The sequence below is a fragment of the Crassostrea angulata genome, chromosome 4, assembly GCF_025612915.1.
Source record: "Crassostrea angulata isolate pt1a10 chromosome 4, ASM2561291v2, whole genome shotgun sequence".
In the NCBI taxonomy this organism is placed as follows: domain Eukaryota; kingdom Metazoa; phylum Mollusca; class Bivalvia; order Ostreida; family Ostreidae; genus Magallana; species Magallana angulata.
The window spans coordinates 34,080,939-34,093,534 of NC_069114.1; the positions used below are offsets into that span (position 1 = coordinate 34,080,939).

Here is a 12,596-nt window from a genome sequence, read left to right on the forward strand (position 1 = left end):
TAGGGTTTCCCCTCTGATGACACTATTATACTCACCATGTTTGACAATAATCCACCTGAACACACTCAAATTAACGAACAATGTTAAACTAGAAAAATACAGCCACTGCTCAATATGGACAATATCGAGGGAAAACTAACTTTAAATGTTAAATTACGATGTGCTACAAGCCTTTAAATCACTTGTCATACGCGTTTTTATATTCAAAGAGTTTCCGATAAATGTTGTAATCCCTATAGAAATTATAAAAGCATTCTTCAGAAGGCTTCACATGAGCAAACTTTATAATGATCATGAATAACGTCGCTACGTGGGATCACAAAAATGCTTGAAAAATTTGTCAGCCAATAAGAAGCAGTCTCTCAACCATCAATGGGTAGCAAAGAACGAAATATTTGTTGGTTTCTGTGTGTTTATAGCAAATATTCTTGAAACGAAGTGCCAAATACATTTCTTTTTGTGTGACCTGTTGAAAAGAATTTAAAACATACTGCATGTAATTCAAATAATTGCCGAGCAAACAAAGTAGGACAGTTTTCCCTTTCATTCTTTCTTACGACTCTGAAATGTTAGTCTTGGGTTTAATTTACTCAAGATACAATTAAAGATCAAACTAAACACAGAGCACTTTAAATATCATCTTTATTATTCCCACTGAAAGGTTTTACCTACTTCAAACAATGCACACGAAGAGAAGACAATATTTGATCATAAGGTGATTTGAGTATGTGGACATGATGAAAAACAGATTTTTAAGGAACCAGAATTCTCTCTCTTGTTGAAATAATATATTTTCAACTGAGATAGAAAACTTAATGTTATCTGAATAAAATGCATGGCTCTTAACTTGAAATATAGTAATTAGACTGGAAGTTAAACTATGCTGCTTCATCTTTTGAGTTCAAATGAAAAAAAAACTTTGAATAAGAATTGTATTGAAATAAATATAGCTTATTTTCCTTTTCAACTACCAAGTGCTCAATATAATGACAATATTAAAATAGAGTTAATGTTCACATACATGTACAACTTTACAGAGAAAAAAGAATGCTTCTGGGAATAGCTGTATTTTAAGTTTCCTTGATTTATATTGCAGAATTTGCTGTCTTATCTCTAGGTTCATTTTGGTTATATGGTTTGAATAATATAAAAAAAAAACTCCCCTCTTTCTATAAAACAAGTCTACATGCTCACAATCGTTGTCCGGTACCATGATTTAGGAGGGGATCCGAAACTCTCTTTCAGATCATGGAAACCACGCTTTATCTGGAAAGTGGTAAGAGACAGGCCAGAAAATATATTGATTTATGATTATGACAAGCAAATACCAAACTTGTCAGATACCTTTGTGAAAATACAAGCCGGGATTTAAAGCAATTGTATTGATATAAGGGTAAATAGCGACGCGTTCGGATCATAAGCGACAGCATGCCTTTCCCGTTCTTGGAGATTTATAACCACAGTGAAAGTGTCCATCGGAAGCTTTCTATTGGATTCGCTGACGATTGAAGTATTTTAGAATAAATATCCGACGAGTGCTTAAGGGTGCACATCTACCGGTAATATAATACCGATTTATCAAACGTAATTACAAACGAGCGTGTACCCTGGGTAGATATTGTAATCCTGAGATATGGATAAACATAGTTTATACTCTACGGACAAAGTGCCAACCTTTGACACTTGAGTTGTTCATCAATATCGAGTATCATACAGGGAACATTCCCCTACTGACACCCAGATCCCCGGCTTCAGTCCTTTCTACTGCTTTTAGGGACCGGGGGTGAATCCGTCACTGTCCAAGGACAGTTTTTTTTGTTGCTTATATTGAAAAACGCGCTGATATTTATAGACGCCATCAATGTTGATATCGGACTTGACATAAGTAAGGATTTGAACACCTGTTTCGAATAACGCTAGACGCCACATTGTATCAAAAGTTTTACAGATTCCTAGAAAAAAAGGAGTAAAGCCTGGTTGTCTTCAAACAAATTAAGAACAATGAGTTCCAATTTGTTTAGTATATCCAAAAAAATACATGGTCAACCAAAAGGACAAGACTGTTTGCATACATCGAAGTTAGTTATTAAATCCTACAAACGTAGGAATATAGCATTTCGTTTTTCAATTTCATTAGCTTTGTCAACCCATGACGCGGTTGAAAACGCCATATATGAATCGATAAAACATAGGAAATCCAAGATGTTTTTGCCTCAGACTTCTGAAATGACACAAGTAAACTTTCGCTCTACTACACTGCTACAACAGTTGGTTCTTGCATAAGAAATGACAAATTCATTGTACATACGAGACATTGAGTTTGGCTTGTTTTCAGCATCAATTTATTCTACTCTTAGTTGTTTCTCAGCAAAATCATTTTTTCAACTTTTGGGGTTTTTTTTTTATTTTTATTTTCTTTGGGACTGAGTGGGATGGTCAAGAAGGTAAACTTTAAATAACAGTTTTTGTCGTTTAATTTTCGTGGGTGAAATTAAATTCCATGTATTTAAATTAATAATAATTCAACCAACTCATATAAAACGTATTGATGAGTGAAAATCCATCTTTATCGAATTGATCCAATATTACACAGTACTCCTGTACCACTGTATATTATCAAATGGTTACGGTGAAATAGCATTACAGACTTGTACAAAGGCAGTGTTATAAAGTACACTCCCATACATAACATGTCAAACCAGGTATAGAGCTGCATGGCGATGTGAATTTACTCCCAGGTAGATTTTTCAAGCATCTGATTTAAAAAAAATTTCTTACAAGTCTATCCATCGATAATCGAACTCATTCCCGACAAATTTATTGTCGTGAAAGGGGCTCTTTTCTCCATTAACGGATTTTATAATTTGTTTGAAGAGGATATGAAAATATACAACACATATAAACACCGTCTTTGACGAGAAAATTGACATATAAATGGCCCGCTAAAACATCCTGAAATCACGCATATTTCTCATTACAATTGCTGTCAGGATGCACAATGTATTTAAAGAATATTTACAACCGTTGTATATTAAACTGAACATTCAAAGATTTAGAGAACTCAGACCCGGAATTTATTTATTGCAATCTATACATTAAAAGAAAAAAGAAAATTTCCCCTTTGATTTGAATTGTACATCGTATTATAATTACTTAGTATACGGAATATGTGTGTCATTAACCGAAATATTGCACTGTCCGTAAAATAGATCATAAGTCCAGGGATCAATATTTTCTTATTTAAAATTTTAACAACAGGGCCTTAGTTTTCTCAGATTAAAACGACCCAAGGAAAAATGAGCACAAGCTTCAACCTTTAAGGTTACTACATGTAATAAAGGACTGACAATTACATATACATGTAATAAAGGAATGGCAATTACAAACATGTAATAAAGGAATGACAATTACATATACATGTAATAAAGGAATGTCAATTACATACATGTAATAAAGGAATGGCAATTACAAACATGTAATAAAGGAATGACAATAACATATACATGTAATAAAGGAATGGCAATTACAAACATGTAATAAAGGAGTGGCAATTACAAACATGTAATAAAGGAATGTCAATTACAAATATATGTCTTATGAATGAATTATGATAATCATTATCAACGTCTTATCATCATTATAAGAATAAAAGCACGTGTTTACCATACCCTCTAATGTGCTTGTCTATTACACAAACCTTTTATTTGTTTTTACGATGTATATAGCCCATGCAAACAAAATCTATAAATCAGCTGTTTGATTTAATTTTGATGCAATTGGAAAAATTGATTGCCGTTAACATATAAGATTTTTTTAAACATCTAGAATCTTTAATTTTGAATTGATCGCAATTGTTCTGAACAATTTGCTCTTTTTTAATCAATGAGAATTATTGACGAATGTGACATGTTAGTTCTGACAATGTCTGTGTTGTGAATTTCGATTCTTTTGACACTGTATGACTTGTACTGTAAGGCTAAGTTACACACGTTACACCCGCTGATTTGAGAGAATTAGCGGGAAGTGAAAGAGGAATAAAGTTGTTTATTAATGGACAAAGAGAATTTCAATTCTAAATCATCCGATCTTATATCTTCTTCACTGTATATTTTTTCCTTAATATTTCAGTTTTACAAATATGATTGATAATCAAATATTTTGGCAGCAGATTGTATTAGGACCCAACTTCCCTACCCCAGCATAACAACACTGAACCTTAAAATAAATGTTTTCATGGTACTAGCACCGTTATTTTTGCTTCGATATACTTCCCTGTATTCAAATATAGCACGTAGAGTTATCGATATACATGCATGACCTATAATAACTGAAATAATTCGTAATATCCACGCAATCGTACTAGTTCTTTGTTCTTTTTTTTTTTACCAGAAAAAATAATAAATAGTACCAAAATTGCAAAAAGTGCAAAAAGTTATTTCTGATACATCAAGGAAGGGATACAAATAAATATAGGTAATTGTTCAATGAATTAAAAAAAAATTCACATATTTTTGAGTTCGGCAATGATCAAATCAATGACAATGAGAGAAAAATTTAATTGGAAAACGCTTAAAAATGTTTTTAAATTATATTGCATGAATTTTACCACTTTATATAAGATTAGTTTGAAGTATATGAAGCTTGATCAACAGCTATAGACAAGTTTTTGTAAAACAGTTCAATGGGATCACATCAGATCATCGAGTACATTCAAATATTTAAAAGCTTTTCGAGAGGTGCGTGTGAGATCTCTCTCTCTCTCTCTCTCTCTCTCTCTCTCTCTCTCTCTCTCTCTCTCTCTCTCTCTGAGAAAAGAAACCTAACAACAAGAACTTATACAAACCAGAATTTCCAAGCGAACAAACCGCCTCAATGTTATCAATGTTAGCCAGGGAAATCGTAGATAGAAACCACAAATGAACTCGTAACCAACTCGTCTAGAAGAAATGTTGTGCCTTTGCATGTAACGTTCATTGAATAATGCAACAGCTAGCTACAATAATCAGCAACCGTGTTTACATGTAGTAAGGCAACCCGAGTCTCAACGAGTATGACGTCATTAAGAATTTGAATTAAAGATTTAACTCAGTTGAAGTTGAAATGTCGCTGTTAATCAAAAGGCTTTGTAAGTTAGAGGTAGAGATTCTCAGCTCACACCCATCACTGCTGAACAAGGTTCTCAGGGGCAGGAAAACAATAACATGCCAAATATATGAATGTATATAGGAATGCTCTTAATTAATATCAAGAAATGTCGACGGGTTGTGTATTTCCAAACAATGTCATAACATGGCGGACAGAATGTGTTCGATTTAATCAGACGATATCAAATAGAAATGTCAGGAACACATTATTTGGTCAATAAAAGACATTGGAGTTGTGTACTGTAATACTGGTGGGATAAAAATGGAGTCGATGTTTATCTTCCTTATCTTCATTATATTTGACAAAATAACATTCATGGTTTGTTTATTAAAATATATCAAGGCCGATAGACGATTGAATTATGTTTTATGGCGGTTACTAAATGATTTAAGCAACATACTTGTAGCTGCTTTAGTAATATATTACTTTTCACCGTAACACCTCTAATAAAAGAACGGGCAGCAAGTTATCAGATCGAAGATATGAAGAGTTACGTTTCTTGGCAATGAAACAGCTTCCACTTTTACTGAGATTTACACGCGAACGAATGAAAGAAGTGGACAAGGTCAATGAACACAACTACTATGTTGAAACTGTTTTACGTCAACGGGTTAATTGATAACGGGTGTGTGATATTTTTTTGGCAACAAATTATTCCTCGAGACGCATGAGGATAACATGAAATTTGTAATTTTATTTCTAAACGAAAGAGCACACGTATGTCTGCAAAAATGAAATATCCGCCCGAGTTACAGTTGTTTGTGAATCTTGAGGATATCTCTCGGGCGTGTACAATAGACTAAGTTGGTTCATAGTACACATTCAACAACATCGAAAAAATCCACATGGGTTTACATTGCACAATGCTTATGAATGCGGAATATAATTCTAGATCATACTTCAGTTTTTTCCCAAACCCTTGTGTTATGTCATGGGTGGTTAATAATAAAGTCCATTTTTTCTTCGCACTTTAACCTACATGGATGTACCAGTCAATGTTAATCCCAGCACTTGAGTTCCTAAAGTGTAATCATTAGATCTTTAATTTCGGGTGAAAATTGATTATATGCACTATAATCTCATTGCTTAATTTCCTTTTAAAAACACAGGGCGAAAAACCATCTTTAAGCAAGTCCTTAAAGGTGGCTTAAAGGTGACTTAAAGGAGCTTAAAGGCTATACAACCTTTAAGCCGCCTTTAAGTCACCTTTAAGCAAGTGCTTATAGGTCCTTAATGTCCAAACTTCTTTAAGCTACCTTTAAGCCACCTTTAAGCCACCTTTAAGCATCTTTAAGTGGCATTTACGCTCTCTTTACACTGCCTTTACACTGTCTTTAAGTGGCCTTTAAGTCAATATTGATCAAGCTGAACAATAAAAACATATATTAAATGCAAAAGCTCTTTTATAGAGATGGGAGGGGGTCATCCGAGTGATAATATAATTTCCAAGGAAGGGGGGGGGGTGTTCCAGGCGGTTTTAATCGTCGCTCCATTAAACACAGATCGCTATCATCAGCACCGCTCTGATGGACACAGATTGCCGTTATAAAATTCTTTATAATTTTTGGGGGGTTTCAAATTATTGTAGGTATGAGCGCAGTCTCTGTATCTTAATATGTGCATAAAACTAATTCAAGTATGTTTGTTTCCTATTATAAATTAATCGGTGAAAAATCTCTCTCTCTCTATCTCTCTCTCTCTCTCTCTCTCTCTCTCTCTCTCTCTCTCTCTCTCTCTCTCTCTCTCTCTCTCTCTCTCTCTCTCTCTCTCTCTCTCTCAGTTCATCCGGTTATTAAACAAAATAAAGATAATGAACCAAAAATGCATGATTTAATTTGTTAATCGGTTTAAGGTTTGTATTTTTTTTTCAATTTTAATTATTTCTAACTCTAGATCTGCTAGATACATGTTAAAGATGAAAAGACTCTCAACTGCCTTTGTTATATCGGGCAGGATATTACTGCTTTGTTTGTCTAGACATAGTTTTGTTCGTTTGTGTATATCTAATTAGAGTCTATTGTTTGTCCAACTTAAGAAAACCCCTGGAACTAACACAGAATATACAAGATATACACAGCAGTTGTGTCGTGTGCCCAGGTGCATGTTTGTGTATATCTAATTAAAGTCTATTGTTTTTCCAACTTAAGAAAACCCCTGGAACTAACACAGAATATACAAGATATACACAACAGGTGTGTCGTGTGCCCAGGTGCACGTCAGGGTTTCTAAAGGCGTTGAATCTTAGTATGTACGAGTATACGATAAGTCTAGTGAATAAAAGTTAATTTACATTTGTAATTCATTTTCAAAGTATTATTCCTAGCTCTGGGTTTCAAAGATGTTACGTCTACAAATTAACGATACATGTATGTAAGAGTAAAATCTTGAGGCTAATTAATTAATGTACCGGTGATCATAAATAGGGGTTGATTATTTAAATATATGTATAAGGGTAAATATGTCAAATATACCCGGCCTGGCACATCATACAATTGTATGTACAAGTCATTTGCAATTGCCACATGCAGTAAATACGTCACCGGTAATTGGTAATTTTGTTTTTTATAGAATTGATAGTTTAAAAATCATGTACATGTACATACAATTACCTGTAAATATTTAAACATATTGGAACGGCGCCGCGATCATGAAAACCGGGAAATTGCGGGAAATTGAACAAATACCTTAATAGTATCAATGCATTTAATAAAAGAAATGATTTCATTTTCTTTCTTACATTTTTATAGCTATAAATTAGATGAACGTATATCTACTCGGTTTAAATTTCTTAACTAAGAAAGCCTACTATAGTGAACCTAACGGTTTCCATTTAGGTATAATATATTTTTGTTCACTGAAGACCAAGTTCCGTATTTCATTCTAAATACATGCATGCATGTAATTTATAAATTAGATATAATTGATTGTTACAAACTGAATGGTTTGTCAAAATCTTTTCAAGTAAACACATTCAATACAGTGATTCAATATCCACTGATATATAGGATATAAAAACGCTCACTTATATGTAAGTTGCCGTGGCGCAGAGGATGTGTGGTGATGCTAGTAAACAAAGGGTCCTGGGTTCAATTCTCGCCGTGGCCGTTTTTTTTTTGTGTTTTTTTTTTATTTTTCTTTCTAGAACAAAAACCGTTTTAATACCTTTTCTTTCATAAATTTAATACATTTTGTTGGAAATTAAGCACAATATTGAATTAAATTTTTTTTAATGGCTTAAAGGTGGCTTAAAGGTAGCTTAAAGGTGGCTTAAAGGTGGCTTAAAGAAGTTTGGACATTAAGGACCTATAAGTTGTCCTTAAAGGTGGCTTAAAGGTGGCTTAAAGATAGTCTTTAAGCTGCCTTTAAGCCATCTTTACGTTTTCTTTAAGCCACCTTTAAGCAATACTTATAGCTTAAAGGTAGCTTAAAGGTGGCTTAAAGATCGTCTTTAAGCTACCTTTAAACACCTTTAAGCTATCTTTAAGGAGGACTTAAAGATGGTCATTCATCCTGTGAAATTGTTCACAATTTTATTAAAGGGCATAAACTGATAAAATCTATCAAATAACTTGAAATGTTCTTTATTTAGATTCTAGTTAGCAATATCCTGCTGTTTAAATATCAATAAAAAACATCTCACTTTAACATAGACAAGTTGATCCGTAGTATTTTTAACATTAAGTTGTTGGTTTTTTTTGTCAAATTAAAATAAAATTTAATGACCATAGACAGAACAATTTGGGAAATCCTCCACACACGGAACACGGAAGAATATTATAAAGAACATCAAACTATGAACTATTGGTGATCGGGGGATGCTTACATGAATTAAAATGAATTGCAAATGGAGAATAAGTAAAATTTTCACTTACCATTGCAGTCAGACCCCTTAATTCATTAGAAGTGCATACAGCGCTATAAGTTGCACCCTAGCCATTGGAATGTTAACCAGATTTAAGCATTTAGTCCCATTTTTCTAACATTTTAATGAGATTAAGAAATCAATCCCTTTTATACACAGATCAAGACGGTATAATAGTTAAAGCCCGAGGTACCATGCAGTAAAATAGACATTTCATTCATGCACGATTGTACCATTGCAATCAATTATATTTAAAATATTAAAACAATGCCCTCACATCGCACGCGTATGATGGTTTCTTAATAAAGGAAATAGGTACATTTGTCCCTTGGCTACCATTATTTTGTTTTTCAAGAAAAGTCGTGACAAAATGAAACGTCCTGTTACAACTGACACCTCTCTCTCTCTCTCTCTCTCTCTCTCTCTCTCTCTCTCTCTCTCTCTCTCCGTCTGTCCGTCCTCTCTCTCTCTCTCTCTCTCTCTCTCTCTCTCTCTCTCTCTCTCTCTCTCTCTCTCTCTCTCTCTCTCTCTCTCTCTCTCTCTAATGTCACGTATTTATTTATATATGTCAAGGTACGAATTGATCTTTGGTTCCCCCGATATCAACAAACAGTTCGAGTTAATCCAGCATTGACGAAGGACGGACATGACGACACCCGTGTTTAAAAGGCTCCAAACAACTGTATCTACACCTGTTTACTGAGCATTGATTCTGTTTGTATGCAGGTAAAATACACAATGGCTTTCCTTGCATCAGGTTACCCGTTCCCATTGACTTTCGCAGAGCGTGTAAATAAAACAATTATATGCATCACTTGGAACGTGTGTTCTTTAGCACAAAATGTCTATTTTAAAACTGGCAAAAGATTACAGAAAGATAACGGTGAAAAAAAAATTATTTCACGTGTCAAAAATATGTATATTTAAAATGGTTTTCTTCTTTTAATCGTTTGAACGTGAGAAAATACATGAATGGACTTTCCTTTTACTGGCTGCCTTACATACCAACTGCACCTTGCAATAATGTACAACAACTGCAAGAGGCTAGGATTAAAGATTACAATGGATTATCAAATCAGCTCTTTATATTTCAAAATTTTATTGGATTTGTCGTCTTCTTGACAATAAAAGCTCCGTCCATGCCGATTCCCATAAAACCAATCTAAGTTTATTTAATTAATCTCGGCAGCTTAAAGATTAAATAGCCTCGCCGCGTAAACCAACATTCGAAAGAAAACATTGCATGCAATAAGCAGGCTTAATGACTTTAGACCGGGGTTCACATAATTCAGTTAATTAACGTTATAGAATGGGAACGAAAGCTGGGACAAGTAAACTTGTTTTCGTCAGTGGGGGTGCCAACACAAGTTATGATGGGTATCCCTGTGGTAAAAGATCGGGAGGGGGTCACTTACGCAAAATAAGATTTGCCGCTTTTAATTAACCGTACATTCTGAATTAACTTTAATTTAAATAGCTGATATATTCCTGGCAATATTTGATATGGTTGGTTCATTTTCAGAGAGAGAGAGAGAGACTTGACGGTTACTAAACGAGTAGGAATTTTGTTTCGATATGTGACATAAAACATCATTAATCATTGATAACCTATATACATGAAAAGATCGTTCCAAAACCACAGCTATCATACCTACCCGTGTATGTATACTAAAGAAAATACTCAGGTGTGCACAGATTGACAATTCATTACAAGCAAGAAAAAAATACCATACAACCTTACACATCAATGTTTAAATATCTCATTAGTACTCTACACATCTATGACACTTTGCCAAGATATGTACAAAAAATCAGCGCTCTTTTTTGTTTAGTTCACACAAATACGGACTTGCAGATCATGCGTTGACAATGATCTGAAGTTTTAGGTACATATATACATATTTACATTGTGTATTCATATATACAAACTTGTCAACACACTTCAAGCTGTCAGATGTGTTAAAAACACATAATCTGGAGGTCACCGTCAATATTTAGTTATTCCGAAGATGAGTGACAACAATAAATAAGAAATCAGATACCCTACCTGTCAACTTTTGTTTCACGAGGGAAGAAAGTAATTTCCATTTCCAGAACGAGAAACACCGGCGAGCCCATTTCTCAGATTTAAAGTTCTCGCCTGTTACTAAGGTTCGCCAAGCATACGTTGATTTGTGATAGAACCAGAATATCGCATTGATCAAAGAATTTAAAACTTCGGAGGTTTAATGTATTTACAGGGCTTGAAAGGGATCGATAGAAATAGGGCCATGCCTCATTATGCCGATCAAGGAACATTCTTCTCTTTATCTTCGACTAAAAATGGAGACAATGTTGATAATCTGATATCGACAAATATGAGCGTGCCAGATTTCTGTGTCTGGCTTTCACTTCCTGTAAATTCCTCATCAGAGTGAAGAAAACCAAAAGAGGGCATTGGAAATGGACGGTGGAACCTCGCTGGGCAGCTGAAGTTGTTGCGTCAGCATTGAATTGCGAATGAATACGTCACTATTGACGAAACGTCACTCATTTCCTTTCCAATTTCCTTCGGTCTTTTGAAATCTTTGTAGTTCTACGAAGCTGTCACCAGTGTTTGCTCGTAAGTGCGTTAACGGACGATCAAAATCGAAAAAACGATCAATTGCAATTATAAATGTTGAAGCTGTATAACGGTGGAAAACCAAGTTTTATTAAAAAAATATATAAGGATAAATAATTTCATCAATATTCAAATTACTTTATCCAATACCCCGGTGAATAAAGTTTTGTTCCTGTAAATGTGCGATCAAAAAAAGACACAGAGAAAAAAATATACATGTAGTAATAGTCTTTTTTCCCCGATAATGATTTTAAATCCATTAATAAAAACAGTTACTCTCAGATTCTATTGAGATAAGCTCCTGGCGCCTCATCCTCATATAGTGGGTGCCGTGACCCAGGATCATCCCTGACGTTATAAGAATACTGGCGCCTCAGAATGTAGCTACAAACTGTATCATTTTTTTTCACGACTTAAAACTAGCTCTAGAAATAAAATATGCAATTTTAATTTTCTCGATGCAATGGATCCTTAGCTATGTTCGATAACTCTTACACGTGTTAATGTTCAACAGAATGTTACTGAAAAAATTGAACTGATTCATTACACCAAGAAAATCAATTCTGAGTTATAACTGAATTTATCTTATTATATATTATAATCAAAACTAAAAAAAAACGGCTTTGGTTGTTCGAGTCATTTATGTATGAAAATGCAGGCACGTAGCATTGTTTTTGAAAGGGGGGGGGGGGGGTGGCAGACTCATCCAAAAAATCTTGACAAGCAAAAAAAGAAAAGAAAATAAACAAAAAATAATTACTTTCCAGAACCTTAATTAAAGCTGCTTGGTCCGATTTTATATCAAATTTTATGCACGCTTTTAAACGATGGCTATGCTTAGTATATCTATAATAATAGACATTGCAGTAGTTTTCCCAGTCAATTAGGCCAAATTTCAATGAAGAAAAATACGTACAAAATCTGCTAACAAAACAAACGACATTAAAAGGTACCGCGTTATTTCGCCTCATGTTAAATTTCACCCCT

At 34.0% G+C, this 12,596-nt stretch overlaps 1 protein-coding gene across 11 annotated transcripts in view; it reads right to left on the reverse strand.

Moving 5' to 3' along the window:
- LOC128179816 (probable serine/threonine-protein kinase pats1) overlaps positions 1-11,213 on the reverse strand; it is a 38,616-nt gene extending 27,403 nt beyond the window's left edge. For 4 of the 11 annotated variants that reach the window (XR_008243144.1, XM_052847441.1, XM_052847442.1 and 1 more), the window contains exon 1: positions 36-264. The gene's annotated coding sequence lies outside the window, so the exon portion shown is untranslated. Of the gene's footprint in view, positions 1-35; positions 266-4,843; positions 4,975-9,017; positions 9,145-11,054 lie in introns of those variants that run through there. The other 7 variants (XR_008243143.1, XM_052847444.1, XM_052847443.1 and 4 more) reach the window with 5 other exon arrangements.
- Positions 11,214-12,596: the final 1,383 nt, after the last annotated feature.